This window comes from Pinus tabuliformis, chromosome 8 (genome assembly GCF_031772625.1).
Source record: "Pinus tabuliformis cultivar Carrire ecotype Pingquan chromosome 8, CPIR1, whole genome shotgun sequence".
NCBI lineage: Eukaryota > Viridiplantae > Streptophyta > Pinopsida > Pinales > Pinaceae > Pinus > Pinus tabuliformis.
This window is the reverse complement of record NC_142294.1, coordinates 882807398-882823638: the sequence shown is the minus strand read 5'-3', so window position 1 is coordinate 882823638 and position 16241 is coordinate 882807398.

The following is a 16241-nucleotide window of genomic DNA, read 5'->3' as shown; positions in this document are numbered from 1 at the left end:
CTTTTCATAACTCCATAAAGTCCCTTTTTAAAATCTTGAATAAAAAAAATTCATTAAAAAACCTTTTTCTTAATGTAAAACAAATTTTTCTTTTAAAGAAAATATGAATTATCCATTTTTTTTAAAGTACATTGTATATATTTTTTTAATTAAACTTGGCTTTCGAATATCCAAGGAAGGGTTCAATACGAACTTGATTTTTTGACTTTTCGAAAATGCCCGAATTTTCCTTCATCATGATTTTTGGTTTTGCTAACATGGCACGAAGTGTCACGGCCCTATACCTATCGTAGTATTTCAACCAACGTATAGTGTGTGTGGCACCACTACACTTTTTCTTTTCACCAATAATATAGTGTATGGACTATGCCTAACTTCAACACTTAATCAATTTTTCAATCAAGTGTTAACAATGCAGCAGAATAACATTTACTTCAATATTTAATCTTTCACATTAAACATTCATCACATTGCACAACTATGCCCATACATACTTGTGAGGGTAAAATACTGTAAATTTTTCCCAAATATAATATAACAACAATGTAGAATATTTTACAAGTAAAAATTTTACAATGAGCATGCTACCAAATTTCTTGGCCTACATAATTTTACCAAATCCGTGTTACAAACTTGCAACACCGTGACTACCTTTTCTCCACACAAATTATGCCGAATAAACCCCAATTTTCTTGCGAAAATTTGATTCTTCAGAACTAATTGCTTGTCATGTCGTACACCTTGCCATGCCCACCGATTGTCTCCAGTTCAACTATTCACCGCACTACACACTGCACGTAGAGCATGTTTTCTTTGTTTTTTGTTTGGTCATGTCACCCTTGCTATGCCCTACTCATTACAACAACCTACACCCAACATGTTATCCATTTTATTGTGTGTTGTACCTGTGGTGGGTCTGTATGCCATGGGTCTGCCCATGCAGTAGCTCTCTCCATAACCATACCCGAAGTCTCAATTATCATGTCACACGAATCTGTAGCCTAACCACCTAGTAGCTCTCCACACAGCTCAAGAATCAAAACCGTCTCCAGTCCACCCATGCCTCCAAAGCTTTGTTCACCCAGCTGCCTACTTGCCGTGTGGGTGCATGGCCCACACACCATGAAGAATCTATGACTCAACCTGCTTACAACCTAAATTCACCAAGAGTTGTTCGCCAATATTTCCTTTCTTTTTCCTCCCTCTTCCTTGCTCAGTCTGTTCTTCTAATTCTCAGATGTCGAGCTCTAAACTTGGTTGATTCGATGATTCCTTTCAATTCCATATCCATGAACAATATATACCTATTGCATGGTGTCAATAAGGAAAGGGTCATGACCCTTCAATGGTCGGCGAGTCCATCAACACGCCGGATCATCCCCCATACATCATGTTGACCCAACATAAGTAGGTCGGAAAACACATCTATAAACTTTTCGCACTCCACTGTAGGTCGGTTAGGTTACTCGAGTCGGCGAGCCACTCACCCAACTTGCCCAACCATCACATCACACGACTCGTCTGACCGCATGACTCGCTTGACACCCACACATCTTGTGCGCCCACTATGGGCACGCGCTAGCTCGATCACCCTTGCCTGACACGCTCACCGTCACATATTGACCCGAGTTGGTTAGCACAGGTGCCCATCGCACATGGGCGCACTAGCTATAGCTCAGTCGCACATAACTGAATTTTTCTCTGTGTCATTGCACATGCCCGAGTTGTTCAATACGGGCACCTGTCAGAAATGGGTGCACCCACTTCAACTCATGGGCTTGACATCCTCCACCACTCTAGAAATTTTTTCATCCTTGACAACACCATCATCATCAAATCATTACAAAGTGTCGCTAGCTCCAACTTCATTGTCCATGCTGCACAACCTTGCTCATCATCGCATAAACCTCCATCAAGGTTCATGTCTCCAAAACAAGAAAGCCTCCTTAATCAATGAACATCAACCACATCTATCACAATCTCCATGTCGCTCCACCGTGAAGAGGTTGGTCCTTGTCAATGCAGGATACATGCTATCACTGCAACATATATCGTGTCGAATCATCATGTGTCATCATCATGTGAACGCTTTGCCATGATACTCCATCCCACAAAACTTATCTCAGTCATAACCAAGACATATCTCCAACATAACTCTACACACTACATGCCCTCATGACTCAAACTAGTCAAGTGATCAATCCAACTGTCATGCTCAAATAATAAGAATGGCCATCCTTATGCATCTGTTGATTGTTTCTGAAGAATCATGTCACAATATCAACTCAATCAAGAATCCATCCCAAGTGTGAAATAAGCCATGCTCAGGTCTAAGAAGCAATCCATCATTTCAATTACAACATGTTATCCATGATGCTAATATCCATGTGCTTTCAAAATAGTCGCATCCATCCAAGCATCAACATAATGTGTCAAAGAGAGGCCTCATCCCCGAAGGCCCCTTTGTGAGGGTGGTGTAGTCCTCCTCATAATCAAGGCAATACACACACCCACCTCCAAAGGTCAATCATGTGGGAAGGGCCAACAAGTTTCGTCCCTAGCTCTCATCCACCCATGTATCCGACTGATGTTGTGACCTCAAATACTCATGCACAACAACAATCTCCTCATGTGTGCATCCAAACTTCCCAAGCTTGTCCTTCATCAACTAAAAGTCATATATTCCCATGGAATACCTGCGAAATTCCATAATGCCATCTCGATCTCTACCTTCATAACCTTCCCCAACCACTGCATTAAAATAAGTGCTCAAACTCCCCCTCTCGTCAGCAACTCCATGGTAAATTTTCTCAGTAGAACATGCACCTCTTATACTCCTCAAGATATGTGGAATGATCCTTCCACCCCTTTCTTTCTTCCTAGCTCTCACAAGAAAATCAATCATCCTCTTCTCCTTCATTGCTTGAGTCATAAATCCAATTTCAATTTTCTCCGCATAATCATTCTTCACATCTAGGTCCTTTGGATACAAAGTCATCAAAAAAATCCTTGGTTGATATCCCAAGTGACTCTTCCTTGTCATAAGAACAATCATGGTCTATCATCTAGCTCTAATCAAGAGTATGTCATGGTCCACCATCAATATGTCTTGTGCAACTACCAGGAAGTCTTGCCCCAACACCATACAATGATCATCCATATCAATCACCCTCAAATCCAACCTGCTAAACCATAAACCCACTCTCACTTGTGTGTTCTTCAAAACACTTGCCACAATTTTCATGGTAGATTTTATAGCTATGAAAGCACTCAAATCTCTTTCCACTTCATCTTTCTTCCCAAAAGATGTTTTTGCCTTCCTGCTAAGGAAGCTATGTGTATCTATTATTTCAACCATTGTAGCAAAATTCTTGCCATGTACGGTCACATGCACAAAACTCAGCCTCAAGGAGTCCACTTCCTTTATAGGATTTATCTTGCATCTTATCTCAACAACCTTCTTCAACAATTTGAACTCGGAGGGGTCTTTCGACTTTCTCTTCAACCTTACTGTCCTGTTAAGGTATGTAATCTCCCCTTTGAGTTCATTTGAGCAATCTGATCCTAGTCTAGCTTGAGTTCCATCAAGCTTCTTCTTCATCGCATCCTGCTCAAGTGCACCTACATGGCACACATTGACCTCATCCACTCAAAGTGACCCAACCATCTAAATATCCTCCTTCATGGTTCAGTAATAAGCTCCAAGTTTTTAAATGTAATCAAGCTCAACTTCTTCTATAACAATGGGTTTATGATCAAGAAAATCCCTCTTGATCTCATCCTCAAGGCCCTTGAATTTTGCCTGCAACACGATACTTCTCTCCTTCAATCTAACTCACTCCTCCATGAGTTCTTGGAGCTTCTGGTCACCCTGTTGTATCTTCTCATCAAGTTCATCAAGTTGAATTGATCTGCCATGAAGATTATCCAAGTCCTTCAGCGCCTTCACTATCCCATCTCCAATGTGTCCCAAGACTTCCCACTCTTGCACAAGAGCCTCATAGTATTGCTTCTTGTTTTCCTTCAAATAACTTGTCATGTCTTCAAGCTTTCGAAAAGCCATTTTTTCCATCTTCCAATGTTCATCTTGGCCCAAGATCAGTGCTTCACCACCTGCTTCACTTTTCTTCAAATCAAATCCCAGTACCATCTGTCACGAAGTGGCAGATGTATCTCTGCTTCAAAACATCAATCCATAAAGCCCTACAGAAAGAGGGATTTGATACCATATTTCATAGTTGTATACCTATGGTAGTATTTCAACCAAAATATAGTGGGTGTGACACCACTACACACTTTCTTTTCACCAATACTAGAGTGTATGGACTACACTTCAACGATTAGTCAATTTTTCAATCAAGTGTTAACAATGTAGTAGAATAAAATTTACTTCAATATTTAATCTTTCAAATTAAACATTCATCATATCGCACAAGTACGCCCATACATACATGGGAGGGGAAACTCCTATAAAGTCTACCGAAATATAATATAACAATGATGTACAATATTTTACAAGTACAAATTTTACAATGAGCATGCTACAAACTTTCTTGGCCTGCACAATTTTACCAAGTCTGTGTTAAATACTTGCAGCAACCCAACTGCCTTTTACCTACATGAATTTTGCCAAAGAAACCCCAAGTTTCTTACCGAAATACAGTTCTACAAAAGTGCCTTCGCATGCCCTGCCATTCCCATCAACTGTCCACAGTTCAACCGTTCACCCCACATTGTACAATGCATGTTCTGCATGTTTTCTTCATTTTTTGCCCAGTCATGTCACCCTGCCATGCCCTACTCGATGCAACAACTTTTACCCAACGTGTTACCCATTCCATCGTGTGTTGCGCATGTCGCGTATCTATGTGCCACAGGCGTGCCCACCCAGTAACTCACCGCACAACCTGATCCGAAGTCTCAACTGTCATGTCACATGGGTTTGCAACCTACCCACGCGGTAGCTCTCTGCAAAACCCAACACTTGAAATGCTTTGTATTCCACCTATTCCTTTGACGCTTCATTCACTTGGTTTCTTGCCTGTGGTGCGGGTGCATGGCATGCACAATGTGCATGGCCTGCAACCTGACCCGCTTGCAACATGAACTCACCAAGATTTGTCTATCGATTTTTCCTTCATTGTGTCTCGCTTTTCCTTTCTCGGTTTTTTCTTTTATCTCTACGATGTCAAACTCCAAACTTGGTTGATTTGGTGATGCCTTCCAATGCCATCTCCATTAACAATATATACCCATCGGATGGTGTCCATCAGCCAAGGGTCATGACCCTTCAATAGTCGACCAAACCATCAATAGGTCGACTTGTTGACCATACATCACGTCGCCCCTGTTGGAATTTAATCCTAACATCTACATTTATTTTTTAACCTATGTATCCTTAACTTAGCCACATGCACTAAAATCATGTTCACACTTGGTTTTTGGTAAACTAGCTCAGTGCACCAACTTTCCCTTGTTTTTTGCCTTTAAAGGCTTAATATTATGGAAATATTAGTCCAACAACTTTCCTAAACCATTTAGACATCTAAGTGCATGTTCACACCTAACCACACCTCATCCACTTGAGTTATTTGAGGATTGGCAACCCACATGAAGATTCCCCCTTAAATCAAGGGATTTTGTCCCCTAGACCATTTTAGCATGTTTTAAAGTTCCCTTCCTTGGGAAATGTGCCCCTCCTCATTCTTTCCTCGTGGCTGATAGTTGACATAGGTTTTCTTGAGTCATTGTTGCTATTTTAGACCTTCCTTTAGCTTTTCTTAGCCTTTCCTAGTTTCTTACTAGTTTTTTCCTAGTTTTCTAGATTCGACAATTTCTATATAACCACCTCCCTTTGGGATTAGAGGTTTGGTTTCTCATGTATTCATATTGTTCATTAACTTAATACATTGATTTTATGGAGCAAATTCTTTCTCTCCTCTCTTGAATATCAACAAATTACTTGTGTTTAATTTAACTAGAATTCTAGATCTATCGGAGTTTCTGCAAGAATTCTACATGGTATCAGAGCTAGTTAGAATCTAGTGGATTGTAAACGGTTTTAATTGCAGCTATAGATCATCAGGAGGTGCAGCAAGTAGCAATGTATCATCTCTCTCAGCCCACAAAACTCGTTTTAAATCCTTTCAATTACTTTGAATGGAAGACAAAGATCACTCTACTCCTCCAAAGCAAAGGGCTTTACAGGGTGACAATGGGAACGAAGAATGAATTGACTTATATAGTGGAGAAGATCAAGTATTTCAATAAATTAGATGAATAAATTTTGTTGATATGCCTATAAATTTCTAGAGAACTCCTCTTTCATGTCAGCAGAGCCGCTACTCCCGATGCGGTATGGACCACATTGGAAGCACTATTCGGCAGGCAAGAAAGATGAAATGAGAGTGCATCAAGTGGAGAAAACTCATATCCCTTAGTCCAACTTATTTCAGAAACTTGCAAGAATAATTCACCAGTTTTAAATCCCTCCTCGTTGAACTTGATGCATGTGGAGTCAAGAAAGAGGAAGATTAACTCATCCTTTCGATTCTCTCGAAATTAGGCCCTGAATATTCCGTATTTGTATTGTCTTTTCAAGCATCTAAGTTGATTGAGGAAAAATGGAAAATTCCTCCATTGAATGAATTCATTGTAGCATTAACTCAAGAAAAATCTAAGTTAGACCAAATGGGTGTCATCAAGCATTCAAAGAAACAAGCACTTTTGGCTACTGATGCTCCAAAGAGCAGTGGAAGAGACAAGCAAAAAGGGAAGGGTAAATTTAATGAATCAAAGAAGAAGAAACCCATACAATGTTTAGAGAGCTCTTCTTTGCCTAAGGGAAAGAATAAGAAGGAAAGAAAACTTTGTAGCTACTGTTCCAAAGGCTTTCATCTTGAAGAAAATTATATGAGGAAAAAAATTGATGAGATGGCTAAGCAATTACAGTAGCACAATCTCACTATGCCAAGAATGCAAAGAAGAAGGATGATGGCCAAATGGGAGATGGGAGAGGGAGAGAACGAGAGGTCATGATTTAATGGTTGTCACATCCACTCCATGAGCTTGGATCATTGATTTAGGTGCATAGAACCATATGGCTGCATCAAAAGATGATTTTTCCTCCATTGAAGAAAGCACAAGATCCCTGATTTACTCGGGAGATGCCACACCTGCAAAGGTGTGTGGAGAAGGAATTGTAGACCTTGAAGGGGGATGCTTCACAAATGTTCTTCATGTTCCCTCACTATCTGCAAATATTCTCTCAATATATCAGATCACTCATTCTAACTCTGCAAGGAAGGTGGAGTTCACTCTAGACTCTGCAGTGATTACTGACATTTACACAGGCTCACAGCGTGCACATGGCATTGTAGATCACAGTGCTCGTTTGTATTTCTTCTTCCACTTTGTTCCTAAATATATTAGCATTATATTTCTACCAAAATCTAATGATATCAATAGGTTATGGCATGAAATATTTTTCCATCTAAACTATAAGTACTTGCATCAACTCAGCAAGGAAAACATGGTAGAAGGATTACTTGCAATTAAATTCATAAGCGATGTATGTCAAGGATGCATTCTTGGAAAGAATCTGGAGCAAAATTTTTACAAAGGGAAGGCAAAAATAGGTTATTCACCTCTTGTGTTGATTCACAATGACATCATGGGACCATTCCTGCAACCTTCAATCATTAAGGCTCGATATGTACTCACCTTCATAGATGATTTCTCTCGCTTTACTTGGGTATTTTTTCTGAAATTAAAATCCGAAGTATTTGAATTCCTTATGGAATTTAAAGTGCTTGTTGAGAATGAGTCTGGGTGTAAGATTAATATACTCTGTACTGATAATGCGGGGGAGTATGTCAACAAAGATGTGTAGCCCGTTTGTATTGATGCAGGTATATAGCTACAACACACAATGCCATATACACTGCAACAGAATGGTGTCGCGGAGAGGAAAAATCGGTCATTAAAATAGATGGCCAATTGTATGCTACAGTCCAAATCATTAGCTCCTAAGCTATGGGAAAAAGCTACTAATTTTGCATCATACATTCAGAACCACATTCCTCACAAAGCACTCAAGGGCACCACTACATTTGAATGTTGGACTGGTAAGAAACCGAAAGTGTCGCACTTTCGCATTTTTGGTTCACGAGCATGGGCTCACATTCGGACAGATAAGAGGGAGGTTTTGGAACCTAAAAGTGTTGAATGTATCTTTCTTGGATATCCTGATAGTGTCAAAGGATATATATTGCTGGACTCTTACACTGGAAAGTTCCTTGTAGCTAGAAGTGTGAAGTTTGAAGAAGAATCACTGCATGATTTTTCAGCAGACCCTGCTGAGGAACCACTTGTTGCCATTGATGAGGAGGAGTCTGAAACTTCTTCAAGCACTTCAGAACAACCATTAGAGAAGCCTCTTGGATTTGATTTAGAGGATGAGGAGCATGTCATGACTTCTCCAACTCAGCTGCCAACTTGGGCACAGAAAACCTTGCAAGGTGCGGGTGAACTAGTCGGTGATCCTGTAGATGCAAGAAGGACTAGATTAGAGCTTTTTGGGGCTCCTCAAGCCCTGATTTCCGCTGAACCATTTCTTCCCATACATTGCTATATGAAACTTGGTTAAGATCCACAGTCACATTATGAGGCTGCTGGAAACCCACTTTGGGAGGTTGCTATGGATGAAGAGTACTTTGCTCTCATGGAAAATAACACATGGGAATTGTTTCCACTTCTGAAAGGAAGAAAGCTTGTTCGATGTCGATGGATCTATTGAAAAAAGGTTGCTACAGATGGTGAGATTATAAAGTAAAAAGCTTGACTTGTTGCAAAAGGATACTGACATGTACATGGCATAGACTACACAGAGACATTTTCACCTGTTGCAAAAATGGACACCATTCGACTAGTTTTATCCATTGCTGCTTCTCGCAGATGGGAAGTTCATCACATGGATGTGAAGAGTGCATTTCTTCATGGAGATCTCAAGTAGGAGATATATATGGAGTAGCCACAGGGACACATTTAGAACTCTTCCCTCATTTTTAGATTAAAGAAATCTTTGTATGGCCTAAAACAGGCTCCCAGAGCCTGGTATGCAAAGATGGACGACTTCCTGCTTTCCATTGGATTCATTCGATGCAAATCTGATCTGAATGCTTATTTTCTGCAACATGATAATTCCCTTTTGCTGATAGTACTTTATGTAGATGATTTATTGATGACAGGGAACCTTACCTCAGCTATTGATTCGGAAAAAGCAACATTGCACGATCAATTTTCCATGACAGATTTGGGACTGTTGTACTACTTTATTGGTCTTGAAGTTTCTCAGTCTACTTCAGGGATCAAGATGGGACAATCTAAGTATGAATTGGATCTACTTGTTCACTTTCAAATGATAAAATGCAAGCTAGTAGCATCTCCCTTACTTTTGGGGATAAGATTTGAGGATGCAGGTACTACACCTTTGGTGGACAGTACACTGTATCGATAGTTGGCTGGGAGTTTGTTCTAGATATATGCAGGAGCCCTATGAGCTTCATTATAAATTTGCAAAGATAATCCTTAGATATGTGAAAGGTACTTCGAGTTTTGGTATCTTTTATGCTGCAGATTGCCCACTTTCACTGATTGGGTACACAAATTCTGATTGGGCTGTCGATGGTACAGACTGCAAGTCCACCTCTGGTTATGTTTTCAGCTTTGGTTCAGGGCCTTCTTGCTGGTCTAGCAAGAAGAATTCCACAATTTCTTTATCTACAACCGAGGCAGAGTATAGAGGTGCAGTGAATGCAGCTACATAGGTTGTTTGGTTGCAGGGGTTTCTCTTCGAGTTTGGTATTCAGTATCCACTTCCTACTGTCATATTTCGTGACAATCAAGGGTCCATTCAGATATTGATTAATCTAGTTCAAAGACATAGGACCAAGTACATCAACATTCAGATTCATTACATTTGCGAGCTGATCCGTGACTGAGTCATATCAGTGCAACACTACCCCACTCAGCGGTAGGTTGCAGACATCTTCACCAAGTCTTTCACTGAAAATAAATTTTTAGAACTGAGAGCTATGCTTAGAGTGGTGGAGACAACTCAGTAGGCACTTCTGGCCACTTAGCAATCTTTTCCTCTTTTGTGGCAGGGGGGGGGGCGAATGGTGGTGGTGTTTCCCACGAGTTTTTCCCTCTTTCTTCATTTTATGAGGATCTTTTATTTATTGTACCTGAGTACCTAACATGGCATCTTGGTTGGGACTCAGTTTAGATAAGTGAGTTAGGATGAAGGGGGGGTGTTGGAATATAATCCTAACATCTATATCAATTTTTTAGCCTAAGTATCATTGACTTAGCCACATGCACTAAAAATCATGTTCACATTTGGTTTTTGGTAAACTAGCTTGGTGGACCAACTCTCCCTTGTTTTTTGCCTTTAAAGGCTTAATATTATGGAAATATTGGTCCAACCACTTTCTTAAACCATTTAGACATCTAAGTGCATGTTCACACCTAACCACACCTCATCCACTTGAGTTATTTGAGGATTGGTGCCCCACATGAAGATTCCCCCTTAAATCAATGGATTTGGTCCCTCGTGTTATCGGGAAATCTAGTGTTTATGCAGAGCTGCTAGTCCCACTAAGACGGGTAGCTATCTTAGAAACAAACAGATTAAAGTTACTTTTGTTTTCCTTTATGAGAAGTAGATAGGAGAGGATCAAAGAATACCAACCTCGATTTTTCACTCGGTCCGTTGCTTGTTCCTTCTCCTCACCGAAAGGTTTTTGCCACTTCTCCCTTGACAACTCTACTTCAAAGAGTACCTGTAAAGTCAAAGCAACATAATACCTTATAACTGCAGAGATCTACAATCATAAGCAATATAGGACCAGATATATATTGACCACACAAATGCATATATCATCGACATACAAGAATGTGGAGGAAAACTTGAATATCTTTATTGATGTGAAGATTAGAAGAGAGGATTACAACCCATTGATCTGACCCAGCATCATCCTCCCAGCATGAAAGCCTTTCTTCACCTCATGAAAAGCTTAGATCACCCAACACTACGATATTCCACCAGGAAACCAACAACACTTCCTTACAGGATACAAAATTCTAGCCTCTGGATCTCTGGGATGAGGGATCCATATATAGATGATTGCAGGGAGGTGAGTTAGCTTCTGGGATTTTGATTAGTGTCTTCTCTCTGATAGTTCTTGGTTCCACTTGGAGATTGATGATCTCTTACTCATCCCTGGGGGAATTTAGAGAGGCAAGTGTCACAGGAGAAGTTCAAGGAAGATTCCATGATCATCCACCTTGCAAACTGTCTTTTCCATTTGTCCATTCTCACCCATCGCACCCTACAGAAGGGCTTTCTAATATGCATAGCACCTTTTACACTAGGTAGGTGAGATGCATCGCACCCTTACCACTAAGTAACCTGTATGGTCCAGTTTTGACCAGTTCTGAGCAGTTTTCTGTGGAGAACTTCTGGGAGATGATGTAATTAGTTGACCTTGTTCTTTTAGGGCATGAAACAACACTTTTAGGGACTTAGAAGCCCTTGGTTTATGGACATATATGATTGGGGTTGCCGTGCCCAAATTTCTATAACAGTTGGCCCCTAAAGCATGAGGTCGTTAATATTTTGATGTTGGGTGAAATGCTTTATTATGAGGATCCGAGGTTTTTCGAACTGGAAGGTGACCTGTAATAAGATACAATACAATGCATTATCTTCATAACATTTTCATGATCTAGTTAAGGCGAGCATTCCCATGTTCAGCTTTATAAATTCATTTTCATGTACATAGGACAGACAACCGTCTATGTGGCAGACTGATGATTATGATAGAGCCATCATCCTTTGATTCGGATGATCATCTGTGCGCAAATGATGTACATTTGATGTCTCTATTTTCCTAAATATATCGTAGCCCAGATGGATGAAACTAGATTTGGGGCCTTCAAAATTGTCCAATCTTCGCCCGAAGTACAAGTCGATCCATGTGAAAAAATGTTCTGGAGTTGAACATGGAAAGACATCACCTAATTACTAGCCAATGATGTAAGCTATTAACAGGTACGAGGGAATCACCGATAATGATGATGACCCTCAAGGTACGACAATACAATTCGCATGGTGTGAAAATGGGACTTGGCATCGAACACCACGCAAAATCTCTCGGTCGAAAGCCATTGATGTAAACCTATCACTGAAAGTGAGAAATTTGCAATTGAGGCATGCAAGCTTCAAAGTACTGAAAGGGGTGTTCCTAGGTCAACTTCTTGGATAATGAGCTGATGTTGACAAGAAGTGTCCCGTCGTAGGAGGGCGTTAATGAATCCCACATCTACGACATGGAATGGAGCAAATGACTTTTGGAGGTGAAAACGATCTGATGATACAGGGTTTAGGGTGGTGTGTTATAGGGAAAAGTGTCTATTTAGAACTACTCTATCCCACTAAGGTGTGACAGCTACCTTAGAAACAAATAGAGAAAAACTACTTTTGTATTTCCTTTATGAATTATAGATAGAGAGGAATAGAAAGAACCAACCTGTGTCTTGCGCTAATCCTTTGATCCAATCCCTCTCTTCTTTGATGGTCTCCAGCTACCTGCTCCCTTACATGCCCAGCTTCACAAAGTACCTGTAAGATCACAAAAGAAAAGAACTATACAGAGACATGGATCTATATTCATAAACAACTTAGGATCAGATTTAAGTTAACCATACAAATGTAACTAGCATCAATGATACAAAAGCATGGAGGAGAACTCAAATAGTTTTTATTGATAAACAAGAAAAGATCCAGGAGGAGTTACAACTAGTGGTTCTGACCCAGCATCAACCTCCCAGCAAGGAAGCCCCTCTTCACCTCAAACAAAGCGTAAATCACCCAACAATCTGATGTTTTGTCTCTAGAAACCAACAACAATTCCTTACAATATGCAAAATTCCAGCCTCCGGATCTCTGGGATGAGGGATCTATATATAGATATGTGCAAGGAGGATGAGTCAGCTTGTGATTTGATTAGTGTCTTCTCTCTGTCAGTTCTTGCTTCCACTTGGAGACTGAGGGCCTCTTACTCATCCTTGGTCGAATTCAGTGAGGCAAGTGTCACAGGAGAAGATTCTAGAAGCTTCCATTGCCTCTCCGCCTCGCGGAATGACACTTCCATTTGTCATTTCTCACCCATCACACCCTACAGAAGGTAGTTTTGAAATGCAACGCACCCTCACAGTGCATTTGGGTGAGATGCAACGCACCTAGCCAGTGGAGCAGCTGCAATGATCCTGATTTGACCAATTCTGAGCAGTTTCTGGTGGAGAACTTCTGGGAGAACCTGTAATATGTTGGCCTTGTCCCTTTAGGGGTTAGAACAACACTTTTAGGGACTTAGGAGCCCTTGGTTTATGGACATTTCATGCTTGGAGTTGTAGGGCACAAAAATGTCTATAACAGTTGCCCCCTAAAGTATGAGGCCGTTAACCTTTTGGTGTCGGGTGAAATGCTTTATTATGAGGATCCGAAGTTCTTTCAATGCTGGGAGGAGACCTGTAATAAAATACAATACAATACATTATCTTCATACTGTTTTCATGATCTAGCTGAGGCGGGCATTCCCATGCTCAGATTTATAAATTCATTTTCATGTACATAGGACAGACAATCATCTGAGTGTAGACTGATGATTCTGATAGAGCCATCATCCTTTTGGTAGGATGATTATCTGTGCTGCAATGTTGTACATTTAATGTCTTTATTTCCCTGAATATATATCGCAACCCGGATGGATGAAACTAGATCCAGGGTCTTCAATCTCGTCCGATCTTTACTCGAAGTACAAGTTGATCCATGTGAGAAATGTTCTGAAGTCGAACATGGAAAGACATCGCTTGATTACCAGTCAATGATGTAAACTGTTAACAAGTGCAAGAGGAATCATCGATAATGATAATGATCCTCAAGGTACTACAATACAATTCACGTGGTGTGAATAAAGGACTTGGCGTCGAACACCACGCAAAATCTTTCGGTCGAAGGTCATTGATGTAAACCTGTTGCCGGAAGTGAGAAACTTGCCATTGAGGCATGCAAGCTTCAAAATACTGAATGGGGTGTTCCTAGATCAACTTCTTGGATAATGAGCTGATGTCAACAAGAAGTGATCTGTGACAGGAGGGCCTTAATGAATCCCACATCAATGACACGGAACGGAGCAAATGATTTTGATGGAGGTGAAAACGATCTGATGATATAAGGTTCAGGGTGGCAGTCATGAAAGAACGAAGTATAATGTATGGTAGTGGGTGAGACACAGGTGACTTCTCTGGATGACTTCTCTTGAACATATCGACGACATTGATGTGATGGATTGGTAGCATTAACCCCAAATGTGGATGGTATGGCGTGACCATGGTGATGTGACCGGTGAATGAAACAACCCAACCCGACTCGGACACGGAGTGGAAGTGTCATGTTCAAGAGCGAGTTGCTACCAACAAAGTTTCTTTGAGTTTTCTTCCCAATTTTTCCCCAGTCATTGCTGACCAGTACCTCTCTATTTTTGTCAAGCTTGAGGAGGATAACATATGCTTGTTCTATAATTTTCCCTTCGGGCAAACCCATCGCTATGTTTTAACGAGCCTAGCGATAGTGAAACTCGTTCTCGTCTAAAGACAAGTTTGTCGCTATTAATCTTTTTAACGAGTTTAACGACAAAGATAACTCGGTCCTTTTCAATTTTAGAGAGTCTAAAAAGGAACGTAAAGGTAACTCCAAAATTCCTTTTTCGTCATCTAATCCCTTAAGTCCAAAAAATTATAAAACAATACAGAAGGGATGAATTTTCGATAGTTTTAACGAGCCGAACAAAACAAGCGCTCAATCTTTTTGTGTAATAATCCCTCAGGTCCAAAAAGATTAAAATCTAGATGAGGGATAGCACTTCCTGTCCCTTTAACGCGCTGGAGAGGCCAATGGCTCGGCAATCTTTTCATATTTTACGAGTCAGTTGAAAAGAGCTTAAAGGAGACTCGTCTTTTGAGGAACAAGTGATAAAATGGGTAGCAGCTGATTCCAGGTAAGGTTTGGAATTTTCCAATCACGGCAGTGTCACAAGGATGGCTAGTGAAATCACTCTTCACAGTTGTTCCTCAAAAATGGGTAAACAATCAAATGGAGGTGAATGATCGGCCAATGAAAAGTGGAGGTGACGGTGCAAACACGACCAAGGCTTTAACAACTGAAGTACTACATTCACGATGGCTATTTAACGGGGAATAGTTCATTTTTTAACGAGCTTAAACGCGGGTGGAAACATTTGCTCATGTCTTATGTTTATTTTTTAACGAGCTTGAACTATGTGCTAAAACTGCTCAATTAAATGGCCTTGTTTTGATTTTACCATAAATATCTTTGTCCTTTCAAAGATCGTACTGTATTTTCAACTGCTTCATCAAACTAGTCAGAAATGAACAATATATGCTTGAAAACGAGTTATAACACTAATATTTTACTTTGAACTATGTAAAAGTAATGAAAAAGTGTTTTTACCTCTCATTTTACCATTTCATTTGAACTTTATTTGTTGGAGCTTTGGAGGTGCTTTTCCCCTCAATTTTCATCAGCTGATTTCGGGAGATTCAGTGGACGATTCTCGGCACCGTCTGGACCAGGTAGGAGCTAAACCTAAGCTCTTTCATTTCATGGTTTCCATTTTGCATTTTGAGCTTGATTCCTAGCTTTTCCGAGTCCCTGGGGTTTAAAGAACTCGTTCTGCCATCAGCGCACCCTCAGTGTATCGAAAAATATGTTGAATGTTGGCCTGTATAAAGGCTATCTGACATTCAACGCACCTAGAACACTGTTGCAGGTGTGTTGGGCACAAAAAGGGAATTTGATGCACAATTTTTGATGGAATTTTTGCCTGTTTCTCACCAAAATTAGGACCTAACTCCTCTCTTGTTTGTTTTTCAAATATCTTTGGAGTAAGATGACTATTACATGGCGAGAACATGAGCATGAAGAAGAGGATATGCTTGCCCTACATGATCCAGTTACAGTGAACGTACTGTGGAACTGTGGCTTGCTGAAGTTCTTCCGCATTTCTAGAATGAGACAGCAGATCAACTTACTGCAGTATTTGCTCGATGCTTGGGATCCTACCAATCAGGTTTTCCAGATTAGGGGCAAATCTATC